The sequence below is a fragment of the Humulus lupulus genome, chromosome 3 (assembly GCF_963169125.1).
Source record: "Humulus lupulus chromosome 3, drHumLupu1.1, whole genome shotgun sequence".
NCBI classification, from domain to species: Eukaryota; Viridiplantae; Streptophyta; class Magnoliopsida; order Rosales; family Cannabaceae; genus Humulus; species Humulus lupulus.
The window spans coordinates 170,606,735-170,621,918 of NC_084795.1; the positions used below are offsets into that span (position 1 = coordinate 170,606,735).

Sequence of the window (15,184 nt, forward strand, 5' to 3'; positions counted from 1 at the left end):
GGCGACATATCGACAAAAATAATTCAAAATATTCAAATTTTTGAGGCGACATTTCAAGTTTTAGGGGCGACTGTGTCGCCTTTGATATTTGAATATCAGGGGCGACTCGTTCCCTTTAGGGACATTTTTTCACAGGTGGCTAATCAGGGGCGACTTTTTGGGTTATTAGGGGCGACATGCGTCGCTCCTAAAACTCATTTTTGTTATAGTGTATAAAGAGTAGATAAGGAACTCATTTTGGGGATCTTTGATTTATTGATATTTGCTTGATTGTTAATTGAGGAGGAACAATCATTGAGTGACTTAAACATCATAGTATTTTTTTGCAGGTACTCCCCATGTTCACATTTTCAATTCGGTAGAAGATCACATTTATGTTAATGATTTAGCCAATAGAATGTGTAAAAGATTGTACTACATCAAACCACAACGAAAAGATGAAGATCTTACCAAATTGAGAAAGTTATTGTTTTGAGAAGATTTGGACCAGAATAATAATAATATATTTGTAGATACTCATAGAAATACATAAATTGCACACATTAATTCAACGTTTTTGTAGCTATATCAAATTATTCATGATTATACAGCTTTTATTTTATGAATCCATATATATATATATATATAGAATAGAGAAGTTAGTATGGCTCCGGTGGCGGTGATTTCCCAGCGAGGAATGACTTGAACAACACTAGTGATCTAGCTGGTTGTGTACTTGGAGCTGAGTGAGAGCCACCTCTAACGGTCGCATACGTTAATATATTCCCATACTCTTGTGTCCAACCCCCAACCTAAACACACACATGTATATTTTAAAGCAAAACTTAAATATATAAATCAACTATGGATATTGAACAGAGATGAATTAAAAAAAATTAAAATTTCTATCATTTTTTGTTGTCGCGGTTCTTATTATCCCGCTTTTATATATATTGATGTTCTACTCATTTACACTTTTTAATTTTCAATTAAAATTTCAAACCATGTTGAATGTTTGAATGCACAGATGAATAAACAATATCTAGATACCAAAATTGAGTTTGAGAAAAACATATTGTGCAACTAACTTGTTTCTGTTCAAACCAAGCTCTATAGGGTGTAGTTGTGTTCAACTCTGATTCCTTGGCTAAACCATGTAATAGAGTTCGAGTGCTGATGAGTGGGATAATTGAATCTTGATCTCCACTGCCACAATTTTGTTAGAATAAATAAATAAATTATATATCAGACAATGATGGTCTCCAACATATATATGTTACTTAAAATAAAATTTGAATAACAAAAAAATAACTACTGTGAGATAAAATGTACCTATAAATCAATGCCTTATCCCAGATCTAAGAAGAGAGCCTAGAATATTAATGGTTGGTATCTCTACATCAAATGGATTATAATTTACAACCCTGCCAAGAAAAATATAGTGGAAACGAATATGGGAATAAGTCATATAGTATATTATAAACTTATGGGATAGCATATAATTAATTAAACTTTATACAATGTGAGACTGTTAGAGAATAAATACATAAAAAAGAACTATATACCAGATAAGAGATGGCATTATCGTATAAATTAATATGAGGTGTTGTTATATAGATCCCTTACAAAAGAATTATATACACAGTTAATTCATACGTACGTGCTACACGAAATCCATTCTGATACTCCAACAAGCCGAGCATTAAGAGCCTTCTGAACATATTTTCTATTTAAATAATTAGATGCTGTTTTATCTATACAATCTTCATATTTCTCTGCAGACTATGTAATACATATACATTACATCAAAATTATGTCAGAAAATAAAAGAGCAAGTAGTATTAGAATATATATATATATTAAATCATAATTAATTAAAAATATTACCTTTCGAATTCCAAAGGCTTCGTAGTCGCTTATCTTTATTCCAAGTATAGTTGTATTATAAAAGTTTCCAAGAATATTAAACTCATCAATCAAGAAATTCTTTTCTTCTAAGACTTGTTTGAATACACGAATACAAGCAGGAGAAACACTTTGGCCAGGTTTCAATGCCACGACCTCTCTCAAAATTCGTGTAACGTTGCAAACTGAAGTGATTAGATGGTAAGAGTTATCAGATATCAGCCCGTGGGACCAGAGGTATTCAGCCCTAGAATTTTCATCTCAGTTGAATTCAAGTAATGGATTTCCAATCTGCAATAATTTCAAAATTTACCACAATATATGTTTGTTTATAATATTAAACAAATAGTAATTCAACATATATCTCTATACATAAAAATTGTGTAAATATGGTAAATTTTTGATATTTTTTTGTTATCTTTATCATAATATTTCAAATATTTAACCGAATATACTTTTAAAATATATTAAACATACATATTTATTAATTATATTAATATAAAATCAATTTGAAATGTTATAAAATATCATTATTATAATTATATATAAGACTATTTAATAATTATATTAATATAAATTCGATGTTATAAAATATTATTATAATAATAATATATAATCATAATTGTTTACTAATTATATTAATATGAATTCAAATATTATAAAAATATTATTATAATAATATTTAATACAAAACTATATATTTAATAATTATATTAATATAAATTCAAATATTATAAAATATTATTATAACAATAGTATATAATAATCATAATTGTTTACTAATTATGTTAATATGAATTCAAATATGAAAAAAATATTAATATAATATAATATTTAATACAAGGCTATATATTTAATAATTATATAAATATAAATCTAAATATTATGAAATATGATTATTACAATAATAATAATATATAATACATAATCTTAATTTTTATTAAAAATATTATCCTTTATATTTAAAAAGAAAACATTTTATTTTTTTATTTGATCTAACTTATATAAATATATGTATTCATATTGAATAAAAATAAATATTATAAATATATTATTTATAGGTGTTGTGTGTAAATAAATAGTATGACTATGTAACTACATAAGAAATTAGAATAACATTTATCTTCTATCAAGAATAAACAAGTTTATTCTCCAACCATTAAAGTGTAATTTATATAATATCACGAATATTTTGTATCTTAAATATGGTAGGTTATCATATTATATATATATATATATTTAAAAAATCAAAAACAATGTGTTGACCCTCGATCTAGTCAACGACACGAAGTCAATAAAAACGATAGAAATAAGATCGATTGAACTCAAGAATATAAATGACACCAAAGTTTATAGTGGTTCGGCCCTAGATATTGGTAATAACATACTTCCACTTAGTGTTGTTATTGATATCTTATGAAATCTGCGATCAACAAACAAGGGTTTACTGAGTTTCCCAAGCTCAGAAAAGGTACCCAGGGTCATTTTTCTAAAGGGCCCCTTGAGTCCTATTTATAGGCTCAAGAATCTATTTGTGGGCCGACGAGGCCCAATACACCTTTATTTATACATATTTAAAAAAATAACAGAAAACATAATCTTTTCATAAAAATAGGATAAAATATCTCAGAAATATCTTATAACTGTATTTGAAATGTGACTTTGTTACCACGACCAGACCTGGTCGTACATGCCAACACAACCTCTACCTTATGGTTGAGCATTCTTCTTAAATCCATCAAGCAACTTCTAATCTAGTCGTTGGTCGACCTGAATGTAGTCACTGAGTAAATACGTATAACCCTCGTGTACATGAATCTTGCCACGTTAGCGAGTAGTATATTTTATGGTAAACATTTGCCCCCCAAGTTTATTTTACTTCGACCAACAGTTAATAAACTTATTGATCAGCTATCTGTCTGACCTGTCACATCTGTCAGTACCTTTTTGAGAAAGCACGTAATCATGACCTTTACAGTTTGCCAAAAATATTTTAACGGTTATTGTGATTCCCCATGCCTCGAAACTCAATTCTCATTATTACCTTGCATTAATATTCTGATTAGTATAAATATATGTCCTTCCACTCCTTTTCATTTTTTACCCAAGCCTTCTCTCTCCTTAATACCACTTAGAAAAAACCTCCAAGAAAACCAGCGTCTTCTGTTCGATCCGAGGAATCTACGATCAACTTCAAGCACCATCCTCATGTTTTCTTCAACAAATTCGCACTTCAAGTAATTTTTCGAATTCATCTTCTTACTTTCGTAGCAATTTTCACGTGTTTTGGCCCTAATTTGCTTGTTCCCACAACTAGGCTCATACTGTTCTTGGAAAGTTTTTTGGGTAATCGAGTTTACGCAAAAATACATAGAATAACTATGCTAGAAGAGATTTTAGGCATTATAATGTACTAGGAAATGCTTAAAAATCAATGTGGGGTATAAGAGTACTGATGTTGGGTCCAAAATCGAAGTAAAAATTCAATTTTAAGCTTCTCGGAAAAACTGGGTTTTTTCCACCTATTTTGGGAGTTGAAAAGCTTTTTTTACTTTCGCATTTTGATCTGTTTTTTCAAACTGTTCGCGCATTTATTTTGTTTTTATCAGGATGTTGCTGGTCGTATAAAACTTTAACCTTTATACACAAGCAACGTTATCCTTGCTTTTCTTTTTCTTCTAACTATTGGTCGTAGATTCTTACATCCCCTTTGCTCTTCTCATATATTCATGCACGATCCCTAGGGAGGTGAGAGACCAATAGATGACGACCTTCTCGCGTTGTTGTTTGAGGATCAAGAACAGCCTTCTTTGCCCTTTCTTGAGCCTTTATCTTCACAACAAAATCCCACGACCAATCCTTTAGCCAGCCCACCAAACATGGGTCGTGTCAAATATACTGCTCATAAGAAAAAGAAAACTACCAATTCACCTTCTAACCATCCTGCAACCAATACCGAGGGTCCGTCAAATGACCCTCAACCTCTAAATTTTTCACCACCAGACATTCAGCCAAAAGCCCTTCCTCGCGATGGCCCTCGAGCATAAACAAGCTAGTATGTTGCCCATCCTAGTGTCATATCGACCAGGATTGTGGCAAAGTATTCCAAGAAGTATAGGCTTCCTAGTATTACCTTACATATACCCACACCCGACCAAAGGGCAAACGTGCCTGGAGGCGCCTTCAGTGCTTGGTCTAGGTATCACATCGAGGCAGGGACAACCTTGCCCTGACACGATTTTTTCCAAGAGGTGGCCAATTATTTCGAGGTCGCCCCTTTCCAAATAACACCCAATGGATATAGAGTACTATCATCACTCTATATCCTTTACAACCACCAAAAAAAAGGCTTGTGCCTACCCCACACGAGATCAACTATATGTTTTATCTTAAATCCAACCCCAACCAAAACAACACGGGGTTTTTCCACTTTTTCCACCAGAGTGATGTTACCCATAAATCCAACGTAGGAAAATACTTCCAGTAGTACTTCCTCACTACAGACCTGGTTGCTGAAAACATGGCCTTCACACGAGGAGTTACACTTTTCAATCTCTGGTTGGACTTTCTAGTCGTTCATTTTTATTAGTTTTTCCTTTCCTTGTCCTCAGTAATTTGGTATTGCGCTTCGGTCCATGGCATCGACCAGACCCCACTCCAAAGTGGAGATAAGGGCCACAACCCTAGTCAGCTTGACATAGAAAAGAGCATCAAGGAGTTGGTCACTGAAAGCAATTTAAGGCTGGTCGGCCTTTTGGAGCCTCATCAAGAAGTGAGGGAATCTACTGTGGGGAGTGCCACTGGAGAGGGCACTGAAGGACAGGAAATCCTCGAGCAGCAGCAAGATGTGTCACAACCCCAGAGGCGACGAACAATGGGAGCGACCATCCGAGAGCCCTCCAGCAACCCTCGAACCACCGCTGCCCTTGCCCTTCATGGGAGGGGAAAGAAAAAACTACCAGAATATACCGGTCCTATGCTTGAGTCCTCAGATGAGAACAGTATATACTTTTCACTTCTAGATAATTTGCCCATCCCTTATCATTTATTTTACAGGGATGGAAAATTTAAATTTACGACCAGTAATTTTAGCCTGGACCTCTTCGGGACAGATAGTGAGTGTAGTTGTAGTTCTTTAGATAATATATCGACGAGTGAATATAGTTAGGGTATACTACTTGGTATTTCTCTTTACATTATTTCACTATCACTCCAAACTGCTTCTTAACATATCTGCTCGTTTGTTATTGTTTTGTAGTCATGCCATCTGAAGACGCTTTTGACATGTACGCCTCTGCTGAAGCTCCTTCGAGCAAGAAGAAACTGAGCAGAAGGCATCCTGGGGAGAGCAATAGTGAGCCTTCCAAGAAAAAGGCTTGATCAGAAGACCCTCCGGCTCTAGCTCCTTCCTGAACTACAACGCCTCCTCCTCCTCCTCCTCGCAGTGGCCCTTCCTCCGAGTAGGCAGGGAGATCCCTGTAACGCCCTACTACCTTAGAGCCGTTACTTAGTGAGTTTAAAATAGAAATCGTGCTTTTGGACTGACTCTACGCGGTTTCTAAAACCAAAAGTGTGAATAAACCAGAATCTAAGGCTGTACTCTTTGAAAATGTTTAGTTTCATTGAAAACGTTAAGTATCAAACATCTGGGATCCCAAAATAAGGTTTACAAAATATTTACAACTCAAAAATGGATTTACACCAAGTTAACTATCAAAAGAATGAGTTAATACAGCCATATACAAAATGCCCCCAACCAAAGCAGTTGGGCAAGCCGAACATGTACGCGCCGCCCCCACACTCTCCATACTCATGGCCGGTTGACTGACTCCTTGCTTTTACCTGCCACGCAGAGCACCCGTGAGCCTAAGCCCAGCAAGAAAACCCAAATAGTACATAACATATGCATAGTATATAGCTGACATAATCCACTGATAAATAGGAAAACCATCAGACTAAACAAGTACGGCCATGCCGCCCCAGAGGCCTTGCCAAAGCCTGGGCTCTCGGTCTTCACCGTAAGGATAACTCATGTATCCCTTGGGTCCCACCCTGGCTATAGCATCCCATGTGCTGAGTGTTACTTCCGGCCCCAAGGCCGTACCCGGCCTTTGCCGCTCTCGGCCTTAGTCGTTCATTTCATTATAATTGCACGCATAATACATTTCGAAATAATCATTCAAACATATAATAATTCATTCAAGGTCATACATTTGCAAGTAAAACAATCTAGGGCCATGCCCTGCAATAACACTGTGGGCCCATGCCCTAATCCCGGGTGTTACGGTTTTCTTACCTTTAAATTCGATGGCCTTGATCAACCTGACTCCTTGAGCACGATCCTACTCGAGCCCTAGCGCTTACCTAAGAAAAATCCATAAGTCAAAGTCATTACCAAACCTTGAGTCCAAAACCTAGCCTCGGGACAAATCCCGAGCCCCCGGGGAGTCCTAGATCCCCAAAACAAAGTGGCGGAATCAAGTCCCGAACCCTAGGTCAAAAATCCCTTTACAAAAGCCCAAAAATCCCCTCTGTGAACAGTGCAGCGCTACAGCGCACTAAAGAGGGCGCTGTAGCGCTACAAGCAGAACCACCCCATCAGAAACAAGGGCTAGCGCTACAGCGCCCCCTGACTAGCGCTGTAGCGCTAGTTGCAGCCAGACCAAACCCAAAATCGCATCTTGCGATTTCCTTCTACCATTTCAACCCCAAACTTGTCCAAACCTTTTCCAAACCCAAAAACACACATATCCACACCTCACACTCATCCCAAGCATCCCAAGAACTCAATCCCAAGCTCAAGCAACCCAAAACTCAAAATCTAACACAATGAACCCAAAAACCAGAAATTCACTCAAACAACAAAGATAGGGTCTTAGAAATCATACCGTGGGTGGAATTTCGACCTTGAGCTAAACCCTAGACCTCCTTAGCTTGCACCTTCACAACCTTGACCTGATTTCCCCAAAAATCCCATCCATTTAGCTTAAAAACACAATCCAAACTAGTCAAGCCCTAAAACAGAAATCTCCAAGAACTTACCTCAAATTTCTGATGTGATCTTGCTAATCCCTTGTAAATCCTCAAGTCTAGCTTAGGATCCTTGATGCTCAGCCTACCCTAGCTCTCCACTGAGCTTGATTCCAAGAAAAATGAAGGAATTTGGTTTGGAGAGCCACAAACCGTTCTTTAAAGCCAAACCCTTCTGTTTTCCCTCTTTTCTTTTCTCTTCCTTCTTTCTTTCTTTTCAGCCTATACTCTTTTCTACAAAATCCACTAAGTATAAAGCCCCCCTTTAATTCATCTCTTACAAGCCTAAAGACCAAAATGCCCTCCCTTACTAATTCTAAACCTTTATGTCCTTAAAGGGGCATTTTAGTCATATTACCCAAATTCCCACTAATTCCTCAAGTGTTCCTAATAATTCCCGCTCGCTACCCATTACCTGGATAATCATCAAATATACATTCCTCATCATCAAGATTAACCTCAATATATTTCCAAATTCTCATTTAAACTCCCCAGGCTTAACCCAAGCCGGGTACAGATTCCCGCTTTGACTTTTCCGCTAACCCGCTCATTCTAGGATCGTCTCGAGTCATAGATCACAGATATCAACACAGTCATGCCCAAAATGGCCAAATTACAAATATGCTCAATCAGGTCTACATGCATACTAATTCACATAGTCATGCATCACAAATAATCAAATAGTCATATAACGTGCATTAAATCATAATCATGCATTAAACTCATTAAAGTCACACAAAGAATCCCATTATGCCGTCTAGGCACACTACTCAAGGCCCTTAAGCCTTAATAGCGAATTTGGGTCGTTACAATCCCCGACTGCTGACTTGTTGAATAATGCTTTTAATGCTACCTACGAGCAACTGCAAAGATTGTCCAAGCACCGTCATAGCCAGGAGGCCTTTGCTCATCTTCCCCCACTGAAGCATAGCCAGGTCCTTAGTCGTGGGCTTTCTGAAGTCCTCAGTGTAAGTGTTTTTTTTTTGTATTGTCTTAGTCGAGCAACATTTTCTCTAATAACCTCTAACTGTTTCACTTTTTCTCTGTTCAAAGGGTATCCCGACCATCATCAATGGTTGGCGTCGTGCTAAGGAGATTAAGGCCAAACATGCCGACGAGATCAAGGCGGTTGAAGGTAAAGTCGATGGTTTAACTGAGGAGGTAAAAAAGAGCCAAGAAGAGCTTGCCGAAGTCATTGCTGCCAAAGAGAAGTTTAAGGAAGCTTTGGAAAACAGCTTCAAGGAAGCAACCAAACTCCAAGAAGACCTGACAGCCAGCATGAAGGAGGCTACTGGGCTAGAGGAGCGGGTCAATCTGCTCGAGGAAAAAAATTCCCAAAACCTGGAGAGGTTCAGAGGAGCAACCTTCAATTACTTCTATTTGTTTTGGAAGAACAACCCAGGGGAGAATTTCGACTACCTTCCCAAGCAGATAAGGCAGGTCGAACTGGCAAAGTGCGCTGCTCGCCTAGAAGAGGAAAAGAATGCTCATGAATCTCCTGAAATTTCCCTGGCGATAGGCATCGATAGTGCTGAAGAAGATATGGGAACAACAGTTGACCAGCAATCTCAGCAAGACCATCCTCCAGCTGAACAATAATTTGTTTTTAATTTTTTTTAATTAACTTTGTAACCAAAACATGCGAACAATCAGTTCGTGTTGTAGAGACAATTTTGTTGCATAAGGCTTTATCTTTTAATTACATCCGAGCAGCAATTGCTCGCAGTGTAAAGACATTTCATTATGATATTATAATATACTTATTGTTATTATAACATCTGCTCTTATGACCGAACTTAGCATAACACTCTGTTAAGATTTTCACAAAACCAACTAAAACTTTTGAAAAATACTCTAGGTGTCGTAGTATGCTTTCCCTTATTTTGCTCGTGTGTTTACATATGCCTGATGATATGCTTTGTTTGCTTAGTATCTTATATGCCCCCGAAGTGATTGAGGAACTTAAGGTTCTCGGTCACTTGCCATGACCAAGTTCTGTTCGAACATTACTGCTCGTGTATTTGATAAATAGTTAATGATAATATAGCAAAACAACACACATAATGAGCAAATACTTGTAATAAATACAATAATTGGCAAGAGTAACTGCCTGTGCACAGTTCCTTTTATTTCTAGTAATAAAATGGACAAAATCGTGTCTGTATGAGTGATCAAAGATTGACCTTACACTTATAAGCGACCAGCCATTTAACTAACCAGCCCTTGTTCATAAACATGTAAAAAGTAAAATTAATACAAGCCAATTCTTTAAAAAGAATTGCTCATTGATAATACTTGCGCAAGTATTCTCCATTCCAATAGTGAGGAATGAGATCTCCATTTAAGCGAGCAAGTTTATATGTGCCTGGTTGAAAGATTTCTTCAATTCGATATGGGCCTTACCAGTTTGGGCCGAGCACTCCAGTACTATTGTCGCGAGTGTTGCAAAAAACTCTTCTGAGTACTAAATCTCCCACATCAAACTTTCTTTCGCGTACTTTAGAGTTGAAATATTGAGCGACTTTTTGTTGGTAAGTTGCAACTCGAAGTTAAGCCTCCTTGCTCCTTTCATTGACTAAGTCTGAAGACTCCATCAATAATTGGTCATTTGTATTCTGGTTGTATGTTAGCCTTCTATGTGATGGGGGATCTAACTCAACAGGCAACATGGCTTCATACCCATAGGCCAAAGAAAATGGTGTATGGCCTGTTGTTGTTTGGTGAGATGTTCTATACGACCAGAGTACTTTCGACAACTTTTCTGGCCATGCCCATTTTGCTTCTTTGAGTCTTTTCTTTAGTGTGTCCTTTAAAGTCTTGTTAACGGCTTCAACTTGTCTATTGGCCTGTGGATGAGCAACTGACAAAAAAGTCTTTATAATACCATGCCTTTCGCAGAAATCAATTAAAAGATCGCTGTCAAATTGCGTGCCATTATCTGAGACAATCTTTCTTGGTAACCCATACCGACATATGATGTTTTTAACAAAAAAATCCAATACTTTCTTGGTTGTTATAGTTGCAAGTGGCTCAGCTTCAGCCCACTTAGTAAAGTAGTCAACAACAACTACTGCATACTTGGCACTCCCTTTACTAGTAGGTAAAGATCCAATCAGATCAATTCCCCAAACTGCAAACGACCACGAAATTTGCATCTGTTTGAGCTCATTTGGGGCTGCTTGTGGTATCTTGGAGAATCTTTGACACTTGTCACACTTTTTAACAAATTCCATAGAGTCCTCGATCATGGTAGGCTAGAAATATCCTTGCCGGAGAATCTTTTTTGACAAACTTTGCCCCCCCAGCATGATCTCCACAGAAACCTTCATGTACTTCTTGCATTAATCCCTTAGTCTTCTCCTTAGAAATACACCATAATAGAGGCATTGAGTATCCTCGTCTATACAACACTCCGTCGACCAAAATAAATCGTGTTGATTGTCTTTGAAGCGTCTTCGCTTTGTTCCTTTCTGTTGGTAATACTCCTTGCTCGAGATATTTGATGATGGGTGTCATCCACGTGTCTGACGCTTGTATCACTAGCGAGGTTTCTTCCACTTGAATGCTTGGCGCTGACAAATGTTCGACGGGTACTATGCTCAAGGTGTCAGCATCTTTAGCGCTTGCCAACTTGGCTAAGGCATCAGCATTTGAGTTATGATCATGAAGAACTTGTTGGAGAGTATACTTTTCAAACCATGCCAGCAAGTCCTTCGCTTTGTTCAAATAAGCCACCATCTTGAGACCCCTGGCCTGATATTCTCCCATAATTTGATTAACTAATAGGTGAGAATCACTATATACTTCTAGTGGTATTATATCCATATCTTTGGCTAGCCTAAATCTTGCGAGCAGAGCCTCGTACTCGGCTTCATTGTTGGAGGTTGTAAAATCGAATCTGATTACACAGTGAAACCGATGTCCCTCGGGTGTGATTAAAATCAACCCTGCCCCTGAGTTGTGCTCATTAGATGAACCCTCTACGAACAACTTCCAGGTAGGGGATTGATTTTGATCATCAGTCTCTATCAACGGTTCACTAGCAGGGAGTCCGGTGAATTCCGCAACGAAATTCGGTAGGGCTTATCCCTTCATAGCTACTCGTGGTGGATAGGAAATTTCAAACTACCCTAACTCAACTGCCCATTTTAGTAGTCGACCAGCGGCTTCTGGTTTTTGTAGGACTTGTCGTAGTGGCTGGTCGGTAAGCACTATGATGGGGTGAGCCTGAAAATAGGGTTGCAGCTTTCTAGATGCCAGAATCAAGCAATATGCTAATTTCTCTATGGGTGGATATCGTAGTTCTGCTCCCACTAGCCTCTTACGTACGTAGTATGCTGCTTTTTGAATGTTGTACTCTTCTCTGATTAAAACAGAACTAGCTGCGTACTCTGTGATAGCTAAATAGATGAACAAAGCTTCTCCTTCGACCGGTTTGGACAAAATTGGTGGTTGCGACATGTGGGATTTTAATGCTTGAAAGGCTTGTTTACACTCTTCTGTCCATTCAAACTTTTTGTTGCCTCTGAGCAGATTAAAAAATGGAACACACTTTTCCGTTGATTTTGATATGAATCTACTTAGGGTCGCAATTCTTCCTGTTAGGCTTTGAACATCTTTAATCTTGGCGGGGGATTGCATTTCGATTAGTGCCTGAATTTTTTCAGGATTAGCCTCGATTCCTCGTGAGTTTACTATGAATCCCAAAATTTCCCTGATCCAATACCAAAGGAACACTTAAGAGGGTTTAGTTTCATTTGATATTTGTTGGAGATTTTGAAGCATTCTTTTAGGTCCTTGATGTGTTCTTCAACCTTTCATGACCTGACCAGGATATCGTCCACATAGACTTCCATGTTATTGCCGATCAGTTCTTTGAACATGTGGTTGACTAGCCGCTGGTAGGTTGCATGGTTCTAAATCTTGCACTGATATTTTCATTCTTTCTAGTGAAGATTTATACAAAATATTGACCGAGCTTCCTGTATCTACCAACACACGTTTTACCATCATGTTGGCAATCTGAACATCTACAACCAGAGGATCTGAGTGGGGAAATCAAACATGCTGAGCGTCTAGCTCAGAGAAAATTATTAACTCTTCCTCTATTCGAGCTTTTTTGGGAGTTCTCTCCTCGACAATTAGCATTTCGATGTCCTGATCGTGACGTAGAGTTCTAGCATATCTCTCCCTTGCCTTACCACTATCACCATCTATGTGTGGTCCTCCGCAGATGGTCAACAATGTACCGGCGACCGGAGCTAGCTGTAAAGGAGGTGAGCGTTGGTGTACAAGCGCCTGCTCATTGCCTCTGTGAGCCTCTTTTTGAGAACCTCCACCTGCTCGTACATACCTCCTTAGATGTCCTTGTCGGATAAGGAACTCGATCTCGTCCTTGAGCTAGTTACACTCATTGGTGTCATGGCCATAGTCGTTGTGGAAACGACAAAACTTGGTCGTGTCCCTTTTAGAGATATCTTTTCTAATCGGTGCTGGTCACCGAAAGGGAACAGTGGTATCACTGGCTTGATATAATTCAGCTCGGCTATCGATCAGGGCAGTGTAATTGGTGAACCTTGGCTTGTATCTATTTTGCTTGGGGCGCTTGTTATCAGATGTTGCTAACTCGTTGTTTGCCCTTTTCCCCCCATTTTTTCCGTTATTTTTGTCGTTGCCGTCAAGTTTACCGGACCCATTGGCGGCTTTGGTCTGGTCTTCCTTCTTGCCCTGGTTGTCCACAGGAAATTTCCCTTCTTTAGCAATAGCCTCTTCAAGCTTGATATACTTGTGTACTCAATCTAGGAATTCCCGAGTGCTCTTGACTCCATTCTTTTGTAGAGGGGAGAATGGTGTCGAACTCTAGCCGTAAATGCCATCATCTTTCCCTCATCTCCAATAGATTTTTCCCGAACAGCGGCTCGCATGAATTATTGAATATACCCTTTTAGGGTTTCTCCTTCCTTCTGTCAAATCTCGACCAGCTGATTGGCCTCTGTGGGGTGTATTAAACCAGCATAGAACTGTCTGTAAAACTCCTTTACGAACATTTCCCTGGAAACTATGCTGGCCGGAGGGAACTTGAAATACCACTCCTGAGCAGATTCAGAAAACATGGCAGGAAAAATCCTACATCAAGCATCATCTGACACCTTTTGGATGTTCATCTGTATCTCAAACTTGTTAACATGAGATACAGGATCTTCTCCTCTTGTAAAGTTGGGTAAAATTGGCATCTTAAATTTTCTCAGAGTTTCTGCCATAGCCATTCTATGAATGAATGGGGTGCCCTTCCTCCGATCAAATTCTATATGGGACGCCTTGTTCCCAACTAGTGTCTGCACGACCTGATTCAAGGCATCTATTTGGGCCTGAATAGCATTTGGTATTGCTGGAGCGACCAAGGCTGAGGGGAAGTAGTCATTGTGTCTTTCCCTTCAGTTATTGAGTACATCCTTCAGGTCTTCATCCCTTCTCCTTTTCTCGCTTACACCTAGTCGGTCAAAGACATTGGTCTATTTAGGCTGCCTCCTAGCATTTTGGCTTACAGGTTTGTTCTCCATTGGCGGAGGATTTTGTCGTTCGCCTCTCTCTTCCTGTTGTCGACCAACGTTCTTCCTACCAGAATCCACCTCATTATAATCATGGCAATCTCTAAATTGTGACCTATAAGGGTGCGACCTGTTGTTTGCACTATTTCCCTCTCTCCTTACCGGCACATCCCGATAAACAGGGGGAGGCCTGCGTTGGTTGATAGGTCCTCTGACATTACTATGTTGTGGGGGACCTCTAACCACAGAGCCTAAATCTGCGTGTCTCCTACTTCGTGAGGGACGTTGTCCCCTGCTAGGAGGGTTTTGCTCCTCAGCTGCCTAGCGTCTAGGGCTTCTGGGATACTGCTTGGCCATATTCTGCCTTTGCTGCTAGGAGTTATCTCGACCAACGCGAAAGGGTGGTCGCTGCTCAGGATCTTGGACTAGCCTCTCCTATTGAACAGCATGAGGTTTCTCTGGTCATTGAGGATTCCTTGGTTGTGGTGAATTATGATGATACTGGGGATGCTCTGAATGTATATTTTGCTGAGGCTGAGTGTTGGGTGGTTGATTTGGTTGGGAGGCAGGTGCAGGCTATCCTCGTGCCAATTGAATGGCTGCCTCTAAGGCTGTAGTGGCATCCCTCTGCTGGCGATCCTTGTTAGCTTACCACTCATTCATTTCTTGGCATTTCCGGTCAATCTCCCCTTGCTGCAAAACCATTGTCTCAGCTACATTCT

At 38.9% G+C, this 15,184-nt stretch overlaps 1 pseudogene; it reads right to left on the reverse strand.

The window, feature by feature from the left end:
* Nucleotides 1-638: 638 nt before the first annotated feature.
* The window catches only part of LOC133825210 (serine carboxypeptidase-like 45), a 93,648-nt pseudogene continuing 79,102 nt past the window's right edge, over nt 639-15,184 (reverse strand).